The sequence below is a fragment of the Protopterus annectens genome, chromosome 1.part2 (genome assembly GCF_019279795.1).
Source record: "Protopterus annectens isolate FY-2018-M chromosome 1.part2, PAN1.0, whole genome shotgun sequence".
In the NCBI taxonomy this organism is placed as follows: Eukaryota; Metazoa; Chordata; order Ceratodontiformes; family Protopteridae; genus Protopterus; species Protopterus annectens.
Genome location: NC_056727.1, coordinates 888,152,794 through 888,171,491, shown reverse-complemented (window position 1 = coordinate 888,171,491; position 18,698 = coordinate 888,152,794). Strand labels below are relative to the sequence as shown.

Genomic DNA, 18,698 nt, shown 5'->3' with positions numbered 1-18,698 from the left:
TGGCCGAAGACTTGATTACCTTGATCAGGGGTTCCCATCCCCCTCCTGATAAGAGGCCTAGGCAAGAGACTGACTACGAATCTTCAGATCGGGTTTCTATTTCTTCTGATTCCTCTTCTGATCAGGAATATTCTCTTCCCCCCTATGAGGATTCTGATGCTGAAGAATCTATACCTTCAGCTTCTCCTCCAGAGGACTATTCTTTTGGGGAAACCTTGCATACCATGAGGGAGCATTTCCACTGGGAGAGCCAAGATTTTTCAGAATCTGAAAAGAGGCTCAGGGATTTCCTTTTACTACCTCAACACAGGCCTCTAGCCATTCCTCCTGTGTTAGACATTGCAGATGATGTGTTTTCGGAGTCTAGTCTTACCCCTGACTCCCTTACCTCCAGCTCCTGTTAAGCCTGACAAGTATTACAGGGTTCCTGACTCTTACAAATTCCTTTTTAAAAACCCTTCTGCAGACCCAGAAACTATTTCTCAGGGTCCCAAAGGAGTTAGGGCTTCCACAGCAAAAAACCCTATCCCCTCTGACAGAGATTCTAGGGCACTGGATAGATGGGGAAATAAGGTTTACACTTCTGCTATAAGGGCCTTTAAACTGTCAGTTTCATATGCTCAAATATCAGCAACATGTCATGGCATTGCTTAAACAGAAAATGTTGTTAAACTCTGAATATGCAGAAAACCAGGAAATGCAGGATTTATTGCATGCAGCAGAACAAGTTGAAAAGCATACTTTGCAATGTGGTTTTGATTTTTTGGAGGCCTCCTGCAGGGCCACAGTTACGGGTTCTGTAATTAGGAGGCATGCTTGGTTAAAGGAACAAAATTTGCCTGAGCATGTCAAAGTTAAATTATTAGATGCACCTTTACAACATGATACTTTGGTGTTAAGGAAGACGAGGTGTTAAAGAAAATGGAAGACAAAGCTAAATCTATGCAAACCGTCAAAGATTTTTTACAAGTACAGCCACCTAGGTTTAGTAGGCACTGGCCCACAAAGAATTGGTCCTTTCCAGTGTCAGACAGACCTCAAAGGGGCAGATCCAGACGCCCTAGAGGCAGATCCCTGGCACAAGGTTCATGCAGGTCAAAGCAATGGGGTGCTTCTACCCCCAAAGTTGGAGAAGACAAATCACAACCATACAGAAAACAGTCCCAATGACTTCCCCCTGCCTGCACCAAGCACTTATCTCCTAGCAGCACCCTTAGGGGGAAAATTAGCACTTTTTTCACAAACTTGGCACATTATAACTCAGGACAAAAGGGTCCTAAATATTGTGTCACAAGGATACAAGTTCCATTTCCATTCCCTGCCAAAGGCAAACGGCTGGCCAGATCTGCTAAAAAATCAATGGGCAGAGGCACAAAAACAAGTCTCTTCCCTCATGGACATGGGGGCCATTCAATAAGTACCAAAGCAAGAGCAGGGACAAGGATTTTACTCAAGACTGTTCCTGGTACCCAGAAAGGACAAGGCCTGGAGACCAATACTGGACCTATCTATTCTGAACACATTCCTGGATATACCAAAATTCAAAATGTTGACTTTGCAGCAGCTTCTGCCCATGCTGGGCAAGAACGCTTGGCTTGTGACTTTAGACCTAAAAGAGGCATACCTGCATGTCCCAATCAGACAATCATGCAGAAGATACCTCAGATTCAAGGCGGGCTCAATGCATTACCAATTCTCTGCACTGCCCTTTGGTTTATCTACTGCGCCCAGGGTATTTACAAAGTGCCTGGCACCATTAATTGCATTCTGCAGACAAAGAGGAATACAAATATATCCTTACTTGGACGACTGTCTAATTCAAGCAGAGAACAAGGACATTCTTCTACAGCATCTGGCGTTTGTGAAAAGACTTCTAACATGCCTAGGGTACACAGTCAATGAAAATAAATCAAAACTAGTACCCTCTCAAGAGATAATATTCCTGGGTGCAAGCTTAAATGCAACTGCCCAGATGGCTTATCTCATGCCAGACAAACAAAGGCAACGGACTACCTATTTCAAAATGTTGGCAACAGAGGCCCAGTTATCTGAAAGAAAAATTCTGCAGGCTTTAGGCTTCATGGCATCCTGCATCCTACTAATTCCATATGCAAGACTGCATATGAGGAAACTTCAGTGGTACCTAAAAAGTGTTTGGTCTCAACACTGCCACAACCTGGAAACAATGATTACTCTCATTCCTTGCCTGCAACAGGAGTTTCGATGGTGGGCGAAGACTTGTCACCAGAACAAGGGACAGCCATTCACACTACTCCCAGTCTGGCAGACACTAACAACGGATGCATCAAATTATGCCTGGGGGGCCCACATGGCAGGAAGATGTATTCAGGGCACATGGTCCTCAAACCAAATGCATCTACATATCAATCAAAAAGAGATGCTAGCTGTTCAAAATGCTGTGACAGCCTTCAAGAACCTACTACATCCAAGACAACTACTGATAAAGACAGACAACACCACGGTCATGTGGTATATAAACAAGTAGTGGGGCACACATTCTTACCCCCTTTGCAGACTAGCCATGACTTTGTGGGATACAGCATTGACTTACCAAATACCTCTGCAAGCACAATTCCTGCCAGGAAAGGAAAATACTCTGGCAGATGAACTAAGCAGAAACCTCATGGATCCCCACGAGTGGCAGCTGGATCCACAAGTCTTCAGCATGATAACAAGGAAATGGGGATGCCCGGACATAGATTTATTTGCCTCCCCTCACAACTACCAACTAAAAAGATTCTGCACAAGGACTTATCACAGGCAAGCATGGAAAGTGGACGCCCTATCTTTCAGCTGGAAAAACCTATCAGTATATGCCTTTCCTCCACTGCCTCTCCTCTCCAAGGTACTCCTAAAGATCAGACAGGAGAAGCCAAAGATGATACTGATTGCCCCAGACTGGCCCCACCAGTACTGGTATCCAGTCCTAAGGAACCTGTCTCAATGCCCAGCTTGGACCTTATCTCAAACATCCCGTCTACTATCCCAGCAAAACAGTCAGATCCTGCACAGCCAACTCAGGACATTAAACCTGGCAGCATGGCGGATAATGTAATCATACAAAACAGACCTCTCAGTAAAGCTGTGATAGATATCATTTTGGAAGCCAGAAGGCCTAGTACTAGAAGATCTTATGCTGGAAAATGGAAGAGATTCTGTGCTTGGAACCAGGCACAAGGAACTGCTACAGCTGTACCAAATATTCCTCAGATTTTGCAATACTTTACTGAGATGCTGAACAAAGGCCTATCTTTTTCATCCATTAAAATTCATGCCTCTGCCAATTTCGGCTCATTACAATAACTGAGCCACCAATCTTTTCTCATCCTTTATTAAAGCAGTACCTCAGAGGGGCCAAAAATGTAAGGCCTCCAAGGAGATCACCAATACCTGCATGGGACCTCAACTATGTCTTGGAAAAACTCACCCTTCCTCCTTTTGAGCCAGCGGCTACTGCTGACATAAAGTTTTTATCTTGGAAAACAGCTCTGCTCCTAGCAATAACTTCTGCAAGATGAGTTTCAGAGCTACAGACACTCATGGCTGTGGAACCTTTTATCACGTTTTATCCAGACAGGGTTTCTCTGAGGACAAATCCAACATTTATGCCTAAGGTGGTGTCCAGTGTGGCTCTTAACCAAACTATTCATCTGCCAACCTTTTATCCGAACCCACAGAACAAGGGAGAGAGAATTCTGCATTCATTGGACGTACACAGACAGCTTAGATTCTACTTGGACAGAACAAACTTTTCAGGAAGACACAGCAATTACTAGTGGCATATGCTGCAGGATCACAAGGAAAGGCTATCTCAAAGCACACTATTTCAAAGTGGATAGGCCACTGCATTCATTTCTGCTGTTCTCACTATGGCAAGCCAGTACCTGAGGGCATTAGGCCACATTCAACCAGAGCTGCGGCCACTTCAGCAGCCTTTCTCAGGGGAGTACCAACCAAAGACATTTTAGAGGCTGCTACTTGGGAGTTCAGTGCACACCTTTACAAAGCACTATCATCTGCCACTTTACTCTAAATCCAAGGCAGCCTTTGCCACTGCAGTTCTGCAGGACCTCATAGCCACTCCTAATGCTGTTTCGCTCCAGCCTCCCAACCTTAGCTTTGCGACTCTACCCAAATGTAATGACTGCAACAGTGAAACACGAAGAACATAGTACAGTTGTGTACACTTACCATAAATGTAGATGTTCGAGTGTATTCACTGTTGCAGTCCAGGTTACCCACCCGCCATCTCCCTTTTTTCTGCTGGAACTTGTCTTTCCTTCTCCGATTTATGCAACCTATGTGGTGTATTTCTTGTAGTTGAAGGTAAAGTTTATATTGGTGCATGTATTTTTATATATATATAAATTTTGCCTACCCTTTCAGGGGGCACCTGACATCTGGGGCAAGAAAAACTGAAGAAAATGGCGTCGGCCGCTTCTTTTATACTCCTGACGACCTGACATCAGGGAAGGGGTGACAGCAGCTGACGCAGGACCCAAGACTTTGGAATTCAGGCCGACTGAGGGCAACCTGCAAGCAGGATTACCCAAATGTAATGACTGCAACTGTGAGTACACTCTAACATCTACATTTATGGTAAGTGTACACAACTGTACTTTTCTGACACTGACCTCACCAATGTGAGTGAGCCCAGGCCCACAGTTTTTGGTGCCAAAGTTCTCTGCAGAGAGTACATGGATGTTTCCAGTCATGGCACCAGCCTTGCAGACACCTTTACATTGGCCTCCCACTGTTATTATACTTTGGTGTTAGTGTCTTCACTACAAACAGCCCAGCTTCTTCTGTAACCCTTGCTGTTACAGGGACCCAGGGTCATTTGCAACATTCTTCTGTAACATCACCACAAAAGCATTCTTACTCTTACCTTTGGACTCATCCCTTCCAAAGATCATAAGGAAGGCTAGGTATAAAAGGAAGCACATTTACTCCCCCTTCCAAGTTTCCCATGCCAGAGGTTGATGAGGAGGAGGCTGCAGAGTCCCTTTCATCCTTCCATTGGCTCCAGATTTGGGGAATTCTTAGATGTCATGTGGCAGAAGGAAGAATGATAGCTAATACTGCTGAATGCTTTTCAGTCAACCCAGCACTTCCTTGGGGTATTTCACCATTAGTGAATATGTTAAAGGTAGTCAACAGTGCCACATTGAAAAACTCCACTGCTGTGGTTTCTATTCTGATAAAACCCAGCAGGGTTTCTTAGTTTCCTGAGGATAGGAGGTTTTGGACTTCTAAGCCAGATACCATTGTTGCATCAACAGTCCTTTAAAAAATAACAGCGGTCTACTCTAATCCTGGCAGTTTATCTCCCTGATAAGGAATTAAGGTCTGTGAAGCACTTTAGGAAGCGAGTTCATGCATCCTGTGCATTTTCTCTAAGGACTGTAAACTGTTAACCCCACCTGAATCAATTCCCTGTAGACTGAGTAGATGAGTTTGCAGTAGTTACTGGTGTACATGTGTGATGGGCCACTCAAGGCCAGAGTTACAATCTTAATTAGCAGCTGTTCCGTTGACATCAAACCTCACAATGAGAGTGATATGCAGCTCTACTGAAGATTTGTCCCCATCTGCTGGATCTGGCATTGCTCATCAGTTTTGTCAGGGACACAGGGATAATATTTAAGATGTTCTTCGTGTTTCACTGTTGCAGTCAGTACATTTGGGTAATCCACTGGCAGGTTGCTCTCAGTCGGCCTGATTAACAAAGTCTTGGGTCCTGCGTCGGTTGCTGTCCCTTCTTTCATGACGTTAGGTCGTCAGGGGTTATAAAACATGCAGCTAACATCATTACATCAGTCTTTCTTGTCGTGCGGTGCCCGAAGCAGAAGCAGTTTGCAAGTGCCGGTCGGCCGACTCCTGAAATTTCGTTTTTGAGTTTCAGAACCAAAGTTTCCAACTTAAAGCCAAGTATCCCATTGGGGAAACTTTTTCTTGCTCCTTACCGACGTCAGTAAAAGTTAATAATTGTATTACTTGTGGAAAACAAATACCTCATAAAGATTTTTATTCGTACTGTATTCCTTGCCTAGGCCCTGACCACGACGTACCTTGCTGTCTGTTTTGTGTTTTATTTAATCAGTGCACTATCCGTCGTCGGTACATTTTTGCCTCTAAATATTTCGGTTCTCTGTTTAGTTATCCAGAAATGTCGTCGGTTAGCCATCCGACTACCGGGATTCTGAAAAAACACAAAGATAAAGACAGAGACAGGCCGCAGAGGTCCAAAACTGCCGGCAATGCTTCTCCTAAGCCAGTCGCCAGTTTGCCGGTACTCAGTGAGGTGCTTTCGCAGCACCTAATAGTTCTGATTCACAGGCCTCTACTGAGACCCATTCGGAGTCCGGTATGCCGCAGGCCTCTACTGAGACCTATTCGTAGTCCGGTATGCCGCGAGATGTTTCACCTATGGAACCCGTGGATGTCTCTATCTTGGATGAGTCCGGAGCCGCTGTGCAGGTACTGGCTTCTGAGGGTGTATACAGGCCTACAGATTTGCATATTAAATCGACACCGCCTTCATTACTAAGGCCTAAATCTTGACCTATGTCTAAAAAACTGACGCCCAGGCCTCTGTGCCTAAAAAACAAATGATCAAAATGGCTGAAGATCTAATTACTGTAATCAGGGGTAGTCACCCCCCCCCCCCAAGAAGCCTAGGGCTGAGCTTGATTATGAATCTTCTGATCAGGATTCTGTTTTTTCTGACTCTTCTGATGACATGGATTTGTCCATGCCTACTTATGAGGATTCTGATGCAGAGGATTCCATTCCCTCTGCTTCCCCTCCTGAGGATTTTTCTTTTGGGGAAACTTTACATACTTTAAGGGAGCATTTCCACTGGGAAATTCAGGAATTTTCTGATTCAAAAAAGAGGCTTAGGGATTTCCTTCTTCTGCCTCAGCATAGGTCTTTGGCTATACCTCCTGTACTAGACATTGTTGATGATGTGTTCACGGAATCCAGTTTGGCCCCTGATTCCCTAGTAAACCTGACAGTTGCTACAGGGTTCCTGAGTCCCACAAGTTCCTTTTCAGAAATTCTGTTGCAGATCCAGAAACTATTTCTCAGGGGCCCAAGGGCATTAAGGCTTCTACTTTGCCTCCCACAGAACTACTAGTTGGACAAGTTTTGCACAAGGGCTCCCCACAAACAAGCCTGGAAAGTGGATACTCTGTCCTTCAGCTGGAAAAACATATCAGTCTGTGCCTTTCCCCCTTCTGATAGAGGCTCCAGGGGCGCTGGATAGATGGAGTGAAAAGGTTTATACTTATGCAACCTTGGCAATCAGAGCTTTAAACTGTCAGTTTCATATGTTAAAATGTCAACAGCATATTACTTGACTGCTTAAACAGAAAATTATGTTGATTCCTGACTGTGTGGAAAACAAAGATTTACAGGATTTAATGCATTCTGCTGAACAAGTTGGTAAACATACTTTGCAATGTGGTTTTGATTCTTTAGAGGCCTCCTGCAGGGCTGCTGTTACTGGGTCTGTGCTTAGAAGGCTTAGAAGGCATGCTTGGCTTAAGGAGCAATCTTTGCCTGATCATGTTAAAGCTAAACCGTTGGATGCTCCTTTAAATCAGGACCGCCTGTTGCTGAAGAAGTTCTAAAAAAGATGGAAGATAAAGCTAAATCTATGCAAACTGTTAAAGATTTCTTAACAAGTGCAACCTCCAAGATTTAGTAGGCATTGGCCTACTAAGAATTGGTCTTTTCCAGCCTCTTCCAGATCCTTTCATGCCAAACCCAGACACAGCAAAAACCCCAGGTTTCAGTCCCAGGGGACTCTTAGAACTAAGCAGTGGGGGGCCTCCACTTCCAAATCTGGAAATAACAAGACACCCCCCCCCCCGTATGGTAAACAGTCTCAATGACTTCCTTTTAAAATTACCAACACTTACCTTTCAACCACCCCTTTGGGGGACAAGATTGCTCTTCATGCAAAGAACTAGGAACACATAACCCAGGACAAATGGGTTTAAAATAGTGTCCCAGGGATACAAATTTCATTTCCACACGTTGCCAACACTAAAAGGATGGCCAGACCTGTCTCCAAATGAGTGGGCAGAGGCTCAAAAACAAGTACTTTCCCTCTTAAACATGGGGGCTATTCAACCGGTACCAGAAGAGGAAAAGGGACAAGGTTTCTATTCCAGGCTTTTTCTGGTACCCAGAAAAGACAAATCATGGTGTCCAATCCTGGACTTGTCTACTCTAAAAACCTTTCTGGAGATTCCAAAATTCAAGATGCACCAGTTACTTCCTATGCTAGGCAAAGATGCCTGTTTGGCAACTCTAGTTTTAAAAGAAGCATACCTGCACATCCCAATCAGGGAATCTTGCAGAAGATACCTACTCTTCAAAGCAGGCTACTTGCAATATCAGTTCTCTGCACTGCCCTTTGGCTTGTCTACTGCACCCAGGGTATTCACAAAGTGCCTGGCTCCAGTTATTGCATTTTGCAGGCAAAGAAATGTTCAGATATATCCATACCTGGACGATTGTCTAATTCAGGCAGAAAACCAGGGCACACTTTTAAATCATCTGGCATTTGTAAAAAGCATTCTAACTTGTCTGGGGTACACCATAAACGAAAAGAAATCACATCTGATACCCTGTCAGTAGATTACATTCCTGGGTGCAAGCTTGAATACAACTGCCTAGATGGCTTTCCTCACGCCAGAGAAGCAAATTCATTTGGTAACTTCAAACAAGTGGCCACAAAAACCCTGCTATCTGCAAGACAAATACTGCAAGCCTTGGGGTTCATGGCCTCCTGCATTCTTCTAATTCCATATGCAAGACTGCATATGAGGAAACTACAGTGGTACTTAAAAAGTCTATTGAATCAACATTGTCACAGCCTGGAAACAATGATTCCTGTCATACTTTGCCTACGCCTGGAGTTCCTATGGTGGGCAGAGGCCTGCCACCAAAACAAGGGAGTACCTTTCACACCACCCCCTGCCACCCAAACCCTAACTATAGATGCATCAGACTATGCATGAGGGGCTCACCTGGCAGGGAAGTGCATTCAGAGCAAATGGAACCCAAATCAAATGCACCTTCATATCAATCAAAAAGAAATGTTAGCTGTACAGAATGCTCTGACAGCCTTCAAAGACTACATTCTTCCAGGACAACTAATGGCAAAGACGGACAACACCACAGTTATGTGGTACATAAACAAGCAGGGGAGTACACATTCCTACCCCCTCTGCAGACTAGCCATGGCATTGTGGAACACAGCCTTGAGCTACCAAGTGCACCTACAAGCTCAGTTCCTGCCAGGAAAATTGAATACACTGGCAGACGGACTAAGCAGAAAACTCATGGACCCACACGAGTGGAAACTGGAACCAAGGATTTTCAACATGTTGACAAGCAAATGGGGGAGCCCAGACATAGATCTATTTGCCTCCCAGAGAACGACCAGTTGGACAGATTTTGCACAAGGGCTCCCCACAAACTAGCCTGGAAAGTGGATGCTTTGTCCTTCAGCTGGAAAAACCTATCAGTCTGTGCCTTTCCCCCCTCTGCCCCTGCTCTCCAAAGTTCTGCTAAAAGTCAAACAGGACAAACTAAGGATGATTTTGATTGCTGCAGACTGGCCGTGCCAACACTGGTACCCACTCCTGCGCAGTATATCGCAAATATCTCCATGGCAACTGTCTCAGACCCCTTCCCTGCTGTCTCAGCAGGAGAACCAAATTCTGCACCCGCAGCTTTCAACATTGAACCTTGCAGCCTGGCTAATCACTTAAATTCACCCTTATCATCCCTCAGAAAACCTGTGATGGATGTCATCTTGGAGGCGAGAAGACCTAGTACTGGAAAATCTTATGCTGACAAATGGAAAAGATTCTGTGCTTGGAACCAATCTTTAGGGATGAGCACAGCAGCGCCCAATTTACCTTAGATTTTGCAATACTTAACTGAGATGCTTTACAAGGGCCTGTCTTTTTCCTCCATTAAAATCCACGCCTCAGCTATTTTAGCTCACTATAACACAGAACCACCCCTCTTCTCTCATCCTCTGCTCAAGCAGTATCTCTGAGGGGCAAAGAACTTGAGACCACCCAGGAGAGCTCCTACCCCTGCCTGGGATCTTAATTTTGTTTTGGAGAAGCTCACTCTACCTCCATTTGAGCCAGCTGCTACTGCATACTTAAAATTTCTTTCTTGGAAAACAGCATTCCTTTTAGCAATCACTTCAGCTAGAAGGATATCTGAATTACAGGCCCTTATGGCAGTGGAGCCTTTCATCATCTTTCATGCGGACAGGGTATCTCTCAGGACCAATCCATCCTTCATGCCCAAGGTGGTTTCCAGTGTGGCTCTTAATCAGTCTATTCATTTGCCAACCTTGTTTCCCAATCCACAGAACAAAGGGGAACGGATTCTGCATTCATTGGATGTGCACAGACAACTAAGATTCTACACGGACAGGACTAAATCTCGAAGAAAATCTGAACAATTGCTGGTAGCATTTGCTGCAGGGGCAGAGGGGAAGGCTATTTCAAAACAAACCATTTCTAAATGGATAAGCCATTGCATTAATTTCTGCTATAAGCACCATGGAAAACCTATCCCCCAGGGGATCAGATCTCATTCCATCAGGGCTGCTTCTACTTCCGCAGCCTTTCTCAGAGGTGTTCCTACCAGGGATATTCTAGAAGCTGCTACCTGGAGTTTATACTTTCACCAAGCATTATCATTTACCAATTTTCTCTAAATCCAGATCTGGCTTTGCCACTCCTGGCTTGCAGGGCCTTATAGCTGGCCCTAATGCTGTATAAACTCCTCCTCCCAACTATAGCTTTGGGAATCTACCCAAATGTAATGACTGCAACAGTGAAACATGAAGAATATAGTACAGTTGTGTACACTTACCATAAATGTAGATGTCTGAGTGTATTCACTGTTGCAGTCCTGGTTACCCACCCTCCAGCCCCTACTTTTCTCTGGCTATACCTCTACCTTCCTTTACTATGCTTAAAAGCCTTTTTGGTGTATTTGCTTTTGGTTGGAGGTAGAATTTTGTGTTTTTTAATTTTATTTGCTCCCCATTAGGGGGGCACCTGACATCTGGGGCAAGTAAAACTGATGTAATGACATTGACTGCATGTTTTATACCCCTGCCGTCATGGAAGAAGGGACAGCAACCGACGCAGGACCCAAGACTTTGTTAATCAGGCCGACTGAGGGCAACCTGCCAGCAGATTACCCAAATGTAATGACTGAAACAGTGAATACACTCGAACATCTACATGTATGGTAAGTGTACACAACTGTACTTTACTCTTTCAACTTCCTTGAAGTAGAGATATGCCTGGAGACCATGGAGAATAAAGCAAAGTCATCTTGAATGTTAGTAAGTGGTACTAATGTCTGTAACTTCCTTTTACAAGGATGCAATGAGTCCTTATCAGATGAGTTTAGATGTATACAACAGCAGAGAAAAAAAAACAGCCATCTGGAAGATACAGTAATTTCTAGTATTATTTTCAGAAATGTCATCCTCCAACAGGGAGGTATCCCCAGCAGCAAAAGAGAAGCTACAGTCCACCTTCAGATGGTCAGCAGCATCATCAGCAGTTGGAAACTGCCCCTCCACTTTCCTATGTGTCTCTGTGTCATAAAAGGGCAAGTGGATAAGGATGATGATGTCTAAAAGGTATAGAAACGTTTTCCTCACCCCCCCCCCCCATCCACCAGTCATTGCCCTTCCCCGAGATCCTATTCCATTAGAAAGCAGCAGCAAAAAGAAATGATCAGTATTTTAACAAGGAATCATTCAGGCAGGTCCACTAGACCGTAAAGGATTAGGGTGTTACTCCAGGCTCTTTTTAGTGTCAAGAAAGTGAAGGACCTCAGTCTCATTCTAGATGTAAGCAACCTAAATAACTTTCAAAACGTTTCAAAATGGGTATGGTGTATTCCATCCTTCCGTACATCGGAGAGGGGAGACTGGATGTGTTAGTTGCTTTCATATCATAGTAGCCAAGGAGTCCAGGGGACAACTTTTCTTCAAGTGGAAACCAGTTACTGCCAGTTCAGCCCTGTCCCATTCAGTTTCACTACAGCCCTTAGGCTGTTCCCTAGATGTATGCCTTTTGTAACAGTGAACCAGAGACTCCTGATAAACAAAACTTTACTTTTATTTAGATGGATGGCTTCTAGCAGCTTCCTCCTTATTCGTGGCTGATCTTGGTTTGGGAGTCATTAAGCTGTCTTGATCCTTGGGCATAGTAGTGAAACTTTGAGAGTTCTCAACCCCCCCCCCAACACACACACACACACACACTGCTCTCCCTCACTGGCTGCAAACTGGATACTATGAACCTGTCTCCTGGATAGCGCTCAGCCACTGTACCAAAAGGCATTCTCACTTACACATTCTCAAATGATCTCTGTCTCCCATCCTTTAAACTGATGGTAGCAACAATTCCCATGGTACAATTTGAAAAACACTGTATGAGCACTCTTCAGTGAACATTGTGAACATAGTGGTCAGTTAACAGGTCCAAGAAGTCAGAATTCCCTGAGATTGCAAGAGACATTTAGATTGGACAGCTGCATCTTGCATTGTAACATGAGGAGTTACTTTCCAGATTCCAATTTCACTGGTTGCAGTCAATATTAGTGCTTCTGCCACAGGATGTGAAAGGCATATTAACAAGGCCACACTGTTCAGAGTGCCTAAACCACCTGGAGATGAGGGCAGTCCTCCTTTGCTTTCATATTCCCTGAAGTCCCTGCCTCATGGTGGGTAGCTGGCCATTTTGATAATATAGAAATCTTTTGGTATGTCAGCATGAGAGGAACCCACTCCTACCCCTTGTGTTAAAAACCCATGAGAATTTGAAAATGGGCTGTGTTGTCCATTCATTTCCTAACCGTCATTTGCATTGCAGAAGATGCCATTTCTCTTCTGGACAGGCTCTACCATTGTTTGCTAATGGCACAAATTTGATTCCTAAACTCCCTCAGTAGAGCAGAAGGTTTTCCGTTAGCAGACCTTTGCTGCAGTATCTTTGCCTCCCTGTCATATCCAGGTGCATTCAACATTTACTCCTTCCTCTATGGCGATAAGGGTGCTGTTAACTAGAAGTGGAGTCCTGGACTACTTTAATAAAAAAATAAATGGCTATTTCTCTTCTGAGTGAATGTTTTTATGTAGCGATTCCGTAAAGTGTTATCTTACTCCATTTTAAACCTAGATGTAACCTGTATGATCGAGAGGTTGAGAATTATATTAGGACTTCTAGACATATGTGCCGTAACGTGTAACCTATATTTAAAACTGTTCTTGCAAAAAGGTTTCAATATGATTATCAGAGGATAGATTATCAACAATGGCAACCATATCCTTACATTTTATTGTGTTTTGATTATTTATTTGCATGATTTGCAGTAAAGTTGTTTCTTTGGTTGTGCTCAAATAAATATGTTTCTCTGTTTGATTTGCAAACCTGGTATCTGTGAGGCTGCTTCTTCAATATCTGTTAACACTTTCTCCAGACATTGCAAATTGGATGTTCAACCGTGATGCAGAACAGGGTTTACTTTGGCTGTTTGCAGGGCATACTATACACCTTGTCATTGTGGGTACTTACGTTACATTACTTGGTACCTTTTGCAGATATCATACAAGTGTGTATGGAAGGAAGGAGATTTTTTGTCACATTGGATATCAGGGGCTTTTATTTTTCAGTGGAACACTGTTGGGATCTGGAGCCTCAGTGGCATTGTGGAAAAAGGCAGACACATGTATACCTACTTGATGTTGTGCAGGTTAGCCTTGGTTACATTTTTCAGTTTTATAAATGTGACTCCCAGTGATGGGAGCCTGTTCACATTGTTGGTTGTTGTTTGCTGTTTTTGAGAAGAGAGGGATGTACCAAGACCAATATTTTATAGAACTAATTCGGGTATATATAAAGTACGTACATTATCTCTTTTACTTGGGGTTGGCAAGTGACTGATTTCAGAACTTTCATAGAATGATTACAACCTAATATATGGGTTTTAGCTTCACAGAAAATATTAAGAAAGAGGCTTTTCCTTTTTATCAACTTAAACTAAGGCAGTAATATAATCTAGAACAGGTTTACTCAATAAGAGAAGTCCAAGTGGGACCTGGTTAAGTTCTGTATAACATAATGAGATTTTCTTTTGTGGCAAAATATGCAACAAGGATTGAGAAAGCACTAATGATAAGTTAAGAGCATTTCAAGATTTTGCTGGAAAACGACCCATTGAAAGGAGTGTTTCCACCCTGTTTGAGATTCCCTTATAAGAGTTCATGCAGTTTGCTAACAGATAAGTTCATTTTTGCACGTTCTTGGTAAATGAGCTTTATCAGAATAAGGAAGGTACTCTCACCAATGGTTCTTGATCTGTTTGTTGGTGTTCTGACAAAATTCATTGTAAGCAGAGGTCTAAAATGTGTATTCCACTTTGGGTATACTTGTGAAACAGCCTGGGTTATCTATGCCTCAAAGTGCCCTTGTGACTGATGTATTTTACAAAGGTGAGATAAAAGGAAAGATGTGGGTGTGTTTTTTTGAACACTCTCTACAGGTTATCGGGAACATGTCACCAGAGGCCAGTAGTACAACAACAGGGTAAGAAAAAAAGCATAATTCTAATCCAAATGATCTGAGATTTTGTTTTATACTCTTTGTGGGACATTGAGGGCTGCATTTTGATCCATTGGAAGTACTAAAAAAAAAATGGCAATTTAATTTTTGAAGATTCAAAATCTTCAAAAATCATTAATAAACTCATGACCTTAGAAAAGTCTTTCAATGAGTCAGTGCATTGTCTGAACTGTCTAAATCGAAAGTGACCAAGTAATGCATTTTAAGTATTTTTTAAGCTCCTTGGTTGTACTTAGTCTTGTCTTCCTTTGATAGTTTATTCCATATTCTGGGTGCACAGATCTGAAATGACCTTTACTGTATTCTTAAGTTACTGCAGTCAGTAATTAACCAAATGTTGTTGTGCATTTGAAAGTGGTGATGTTTGTCTTGCAGCTATCAAAGCTGCCTGCATTTCATTTTGATGTCACATGTATATTTTGACAAGATTACTCCAGTAATCGTGTAATATACTGAGTCCACGTTCCACATAATTAATTTTTCTTCATAATCCATCTCTGTCTGACCCTTATTAAATTTTGTATTTACCCAAAGAATACACTGGAGTTGGTTTATATTCTTAGTTACGTAAAGGCAGTGGGTGTCACAATATTCAGTTAAAGAGCAAATGATAATCACATTTAAAGGATGACTAAGAGTCTGCATATTTCCTTGAGTCTAAGAATACTGTCTTGCCTTTTGTGGGTCAAAATGTATATGCCTTTGTAAAGATGAGCTGTTAATTGCTTCTGTTAAATGATAATTGTGTAATATGTGGAGCTTTTCGCCCAGGCCTCTGCTGAAAAAGGGCTCCTCAGCTCAGTCGGACAAACCCGGTCAACAAATGTAAAATAAATAAATGACATTAGGCCTTCTAAGAGGAGATTGAGCATGTTCTAGTTTTTAAGCTATAATAAGACTTTTTAGAAATTTTCATTAAACTCCTGCAAATTCTTAGACTGTGCAACTGTTGAAATAGTTTAATTATTCAATGCATATGTAGACTCTCTGTCTTTGTTTCTGAAGGTCAGTAATATCAGATTTTGAGACACTGAATTCTGCTTGTTTTTGGACCCAGGTAAGCAGATTTGCCGGATAAGATCGTAAAAGTGTATGTTCTACACTATTAACTGGATAATCTAATTTCCACATCAGCTTGTTTATTGTGCTTATACCCATCATTATAGGCATAGAAGACATAAGAAAAGTTGAAGAGTAGTAAAGGCCCCAAAGCAGATTATAGTAGAATTCCCCTAGTATGTCTCTTGATCGATAACTAGTTACTAACTGTGACAGCACAGTGACCAGTAGCTTAACCAGTTATCAATCCAGTTTACGATGTAGGGGGTTACATTAAGAGTTGATGTATTTTTTGATTCTGGGAAATGCTGTCAAATAAATTACAGAAGCGTAGAATCAACTGCTGTACCTTGTCTGTAGCATTCATATAGTGTTGTAAAAATCCAGCTGATTACTGGAATATAATGCTTCTTTTTGTGAATCCAGCTGATGTATATCACATGATTATTTGAGATCATTGGGGTATTGCTTTAAATAATGAACCTCAGGAAATAAAGCTTAATGCTTTTCCTCAAAAATATAGCAGACTCTCTCTTATCTGGTCTCACTGGGACTAGACCTTAGGCTGGATAAATGAATGGCTGGTTAATCAGAAAAAACAGACAAAATAAGAGCTATAGGTTATGAGTCAGCTAGAGTAACATGATTTGTGTTAGTATGCATTTTTCTAATGAATATGAAGTCTAAAACTCAATTGTTTGTCATTATTTAGCCGAGAGGAGGCGGAAGTGTTGTTCTTCTCTGTTGTCTTTTGCTAGGACTACAGCAGAAATTTCTAATTGAAGTTACTTGGCAAAAGCTAAAGGAAAGGTGTGTAATTTATTATTGAAATTAAGTCATTTTTTGTCCTGAATGTATTTATATAACAAGGTCATTACAGTCTGTATCCTAGTTTTTTTTTTTATTATTATTAAATGTAAAAGAGCACAACGTACCTCTTAGTAGGATTAACAAACTCGGTACAAACCAAATGTAAATATGCTGAAATAAAAAACACAAATAGGTAAGCGCTTTCACGAGTGAAATACCCGCTTCATCATACCTTAGTACATCATTTTTATGTGTGTGTCTCTTATATAAAACTTTTAAAACTGCAAGAACCAATGACAGTAAGGAAAACACATTACATCATTCAATTACTTGACTTCTTAAAAGGGCCATTATAAAATACACTTCTTAAAAGGGTAACACCATCCCAAAGAGAAATAATGTGTGCCTCATACATCATTAAGAACAAAATGTATAAATATACATAAAAATAATCAATATAGAAGTTTGGTGTGTATGTGACTACCCATGTAAAAAGGTGTATGTGTTATAAATGTGTGAATTTTGAAACATTGATGTATACACATTTTAATTTAAATAATGATCTGTGTTTTTAAAATGGGCTTGAGTGGCAAATGTCCATTCAGACCCATTTTGCCATCCACCCTAAGTCTAATAATCCATTTTATTTCTTGAGCTTCTCTACAGTTAGAAAGATCTCCTTTGCATTCACTGTCCTTGATTTTTTTTTTTATGACCATAAAACTAAACTGATCCTCAGAAGAACTGTTAGCTATGTGTTTAGCAAGTGCAATGTTCACATTGTGTGGTAATACTGTAAAGATGTTCTCTAATGCGATCTTTCAGTCTTCTGTTGGTCTTTCCAACATAGAAGACTTGGCAAACTTTGCACTGAGCTAAATATACTCTATTAATGCTATTACAATTCACATGCACATAAAATTTAAACTGCTTCATAGTAACTGGGTGGACGAAGTGTCCATTATTATTAATATATGAACAGTAACTACAAGCTTTACAAGGCTTTGCGCAAAGTTCTCTAACACCAATCTTATTAATTTTCTGGTCATAGTTTCTGTTACCACATAGCATTCTCTTAATATTTTTCTTGTTTTTGTATCTGAAATTTGACTGCATAGCTACCATGTTACTAATCCTACTATCTATTGTAAGAATCTGCCAGTGTCTACTGATAATCTCTGTAATATATTTATTATCATTGCTGTAATAAATGGAGTACTTCAAATGCTGTTTCTCTGATTTATTGGACTTTGTATTTGGTAACCCTTCCCTGTTGCTAGAGTAAAAGGGACGGAACTTGTGTCTTGTCATGTTTTACATCTTCCAAAATGGGACTGATGTACAATTGTTTATAACATCTGGATATGAATCTATGATTGAGCTCCTTTAATTCATCCTCAAATCTTTTATCTATGGCATTAGGTCTAAATGCTCGAATGGCTTGCCCTCTCACTACATTGGGAAACACATGGGGGATGCATACTATTGGGGTGGAGCAACTTATTGCATGTGCAAGGCTTCCTAAAAATTCCAGTGGTGACATTATCCATATCATCCTTATTAATTCTGACATCAAAATAAATCTATCCTATATGGATCATGTTTTATGTTAAACTTCAAAAATATATCAGTATTGTGAATATACCCACAAAACTGTTAGAAAACATCAACATCAGCATCTTCAATCCATACAAAAAAGATGTCCACAAAATGACAGTAGAATGGAATGAACTTACTGCACAACTCATTGTTCAATATATGTTTGGTTTCCCAAGCTGCCATAAATATGTTGACACATGCAATAAGTTGCTCCACCCCCCCCCACCCCCTGTTGGTCTGCAGACGATTAGAAGCCTAGCCAAAAAGTCCATATTCAAAAGTTCTCTCCAGCTTTGAGAATGGTAGTACAGCATAGACAGGGGAAGTTTTGTGGCTGCCCATCCATTGCTGAATTACCTTGAAGGTGACAAGCTTACCACTCAGCCTCACATGTTGTGGAAGTTGATTCTAGAGGTTGGGGATATGTTGTAATATGACACTATTAAACCAATTTGTCTTACTAATCTGTTTATGAATATTTGCTTCTTGTAAGTGGATATTTGAGGAACTGTTAAA

General features: G+C 41.6%; 1 protein-coding gene across 2 annotated transcripts in view; it reads left to right on the top strand.

Moving 5' to 3' along the window:
• The window catches only part of KIAA0319L (KIAA0319 like), a 1,767,873-nt gene that overhangs the window by 169,024 nt on the left and 1,580,151 nt on the right, over positions 1 to 18,698 (top strand). The gene's annotated exons all lie outside the window — the stretch shown is intronic.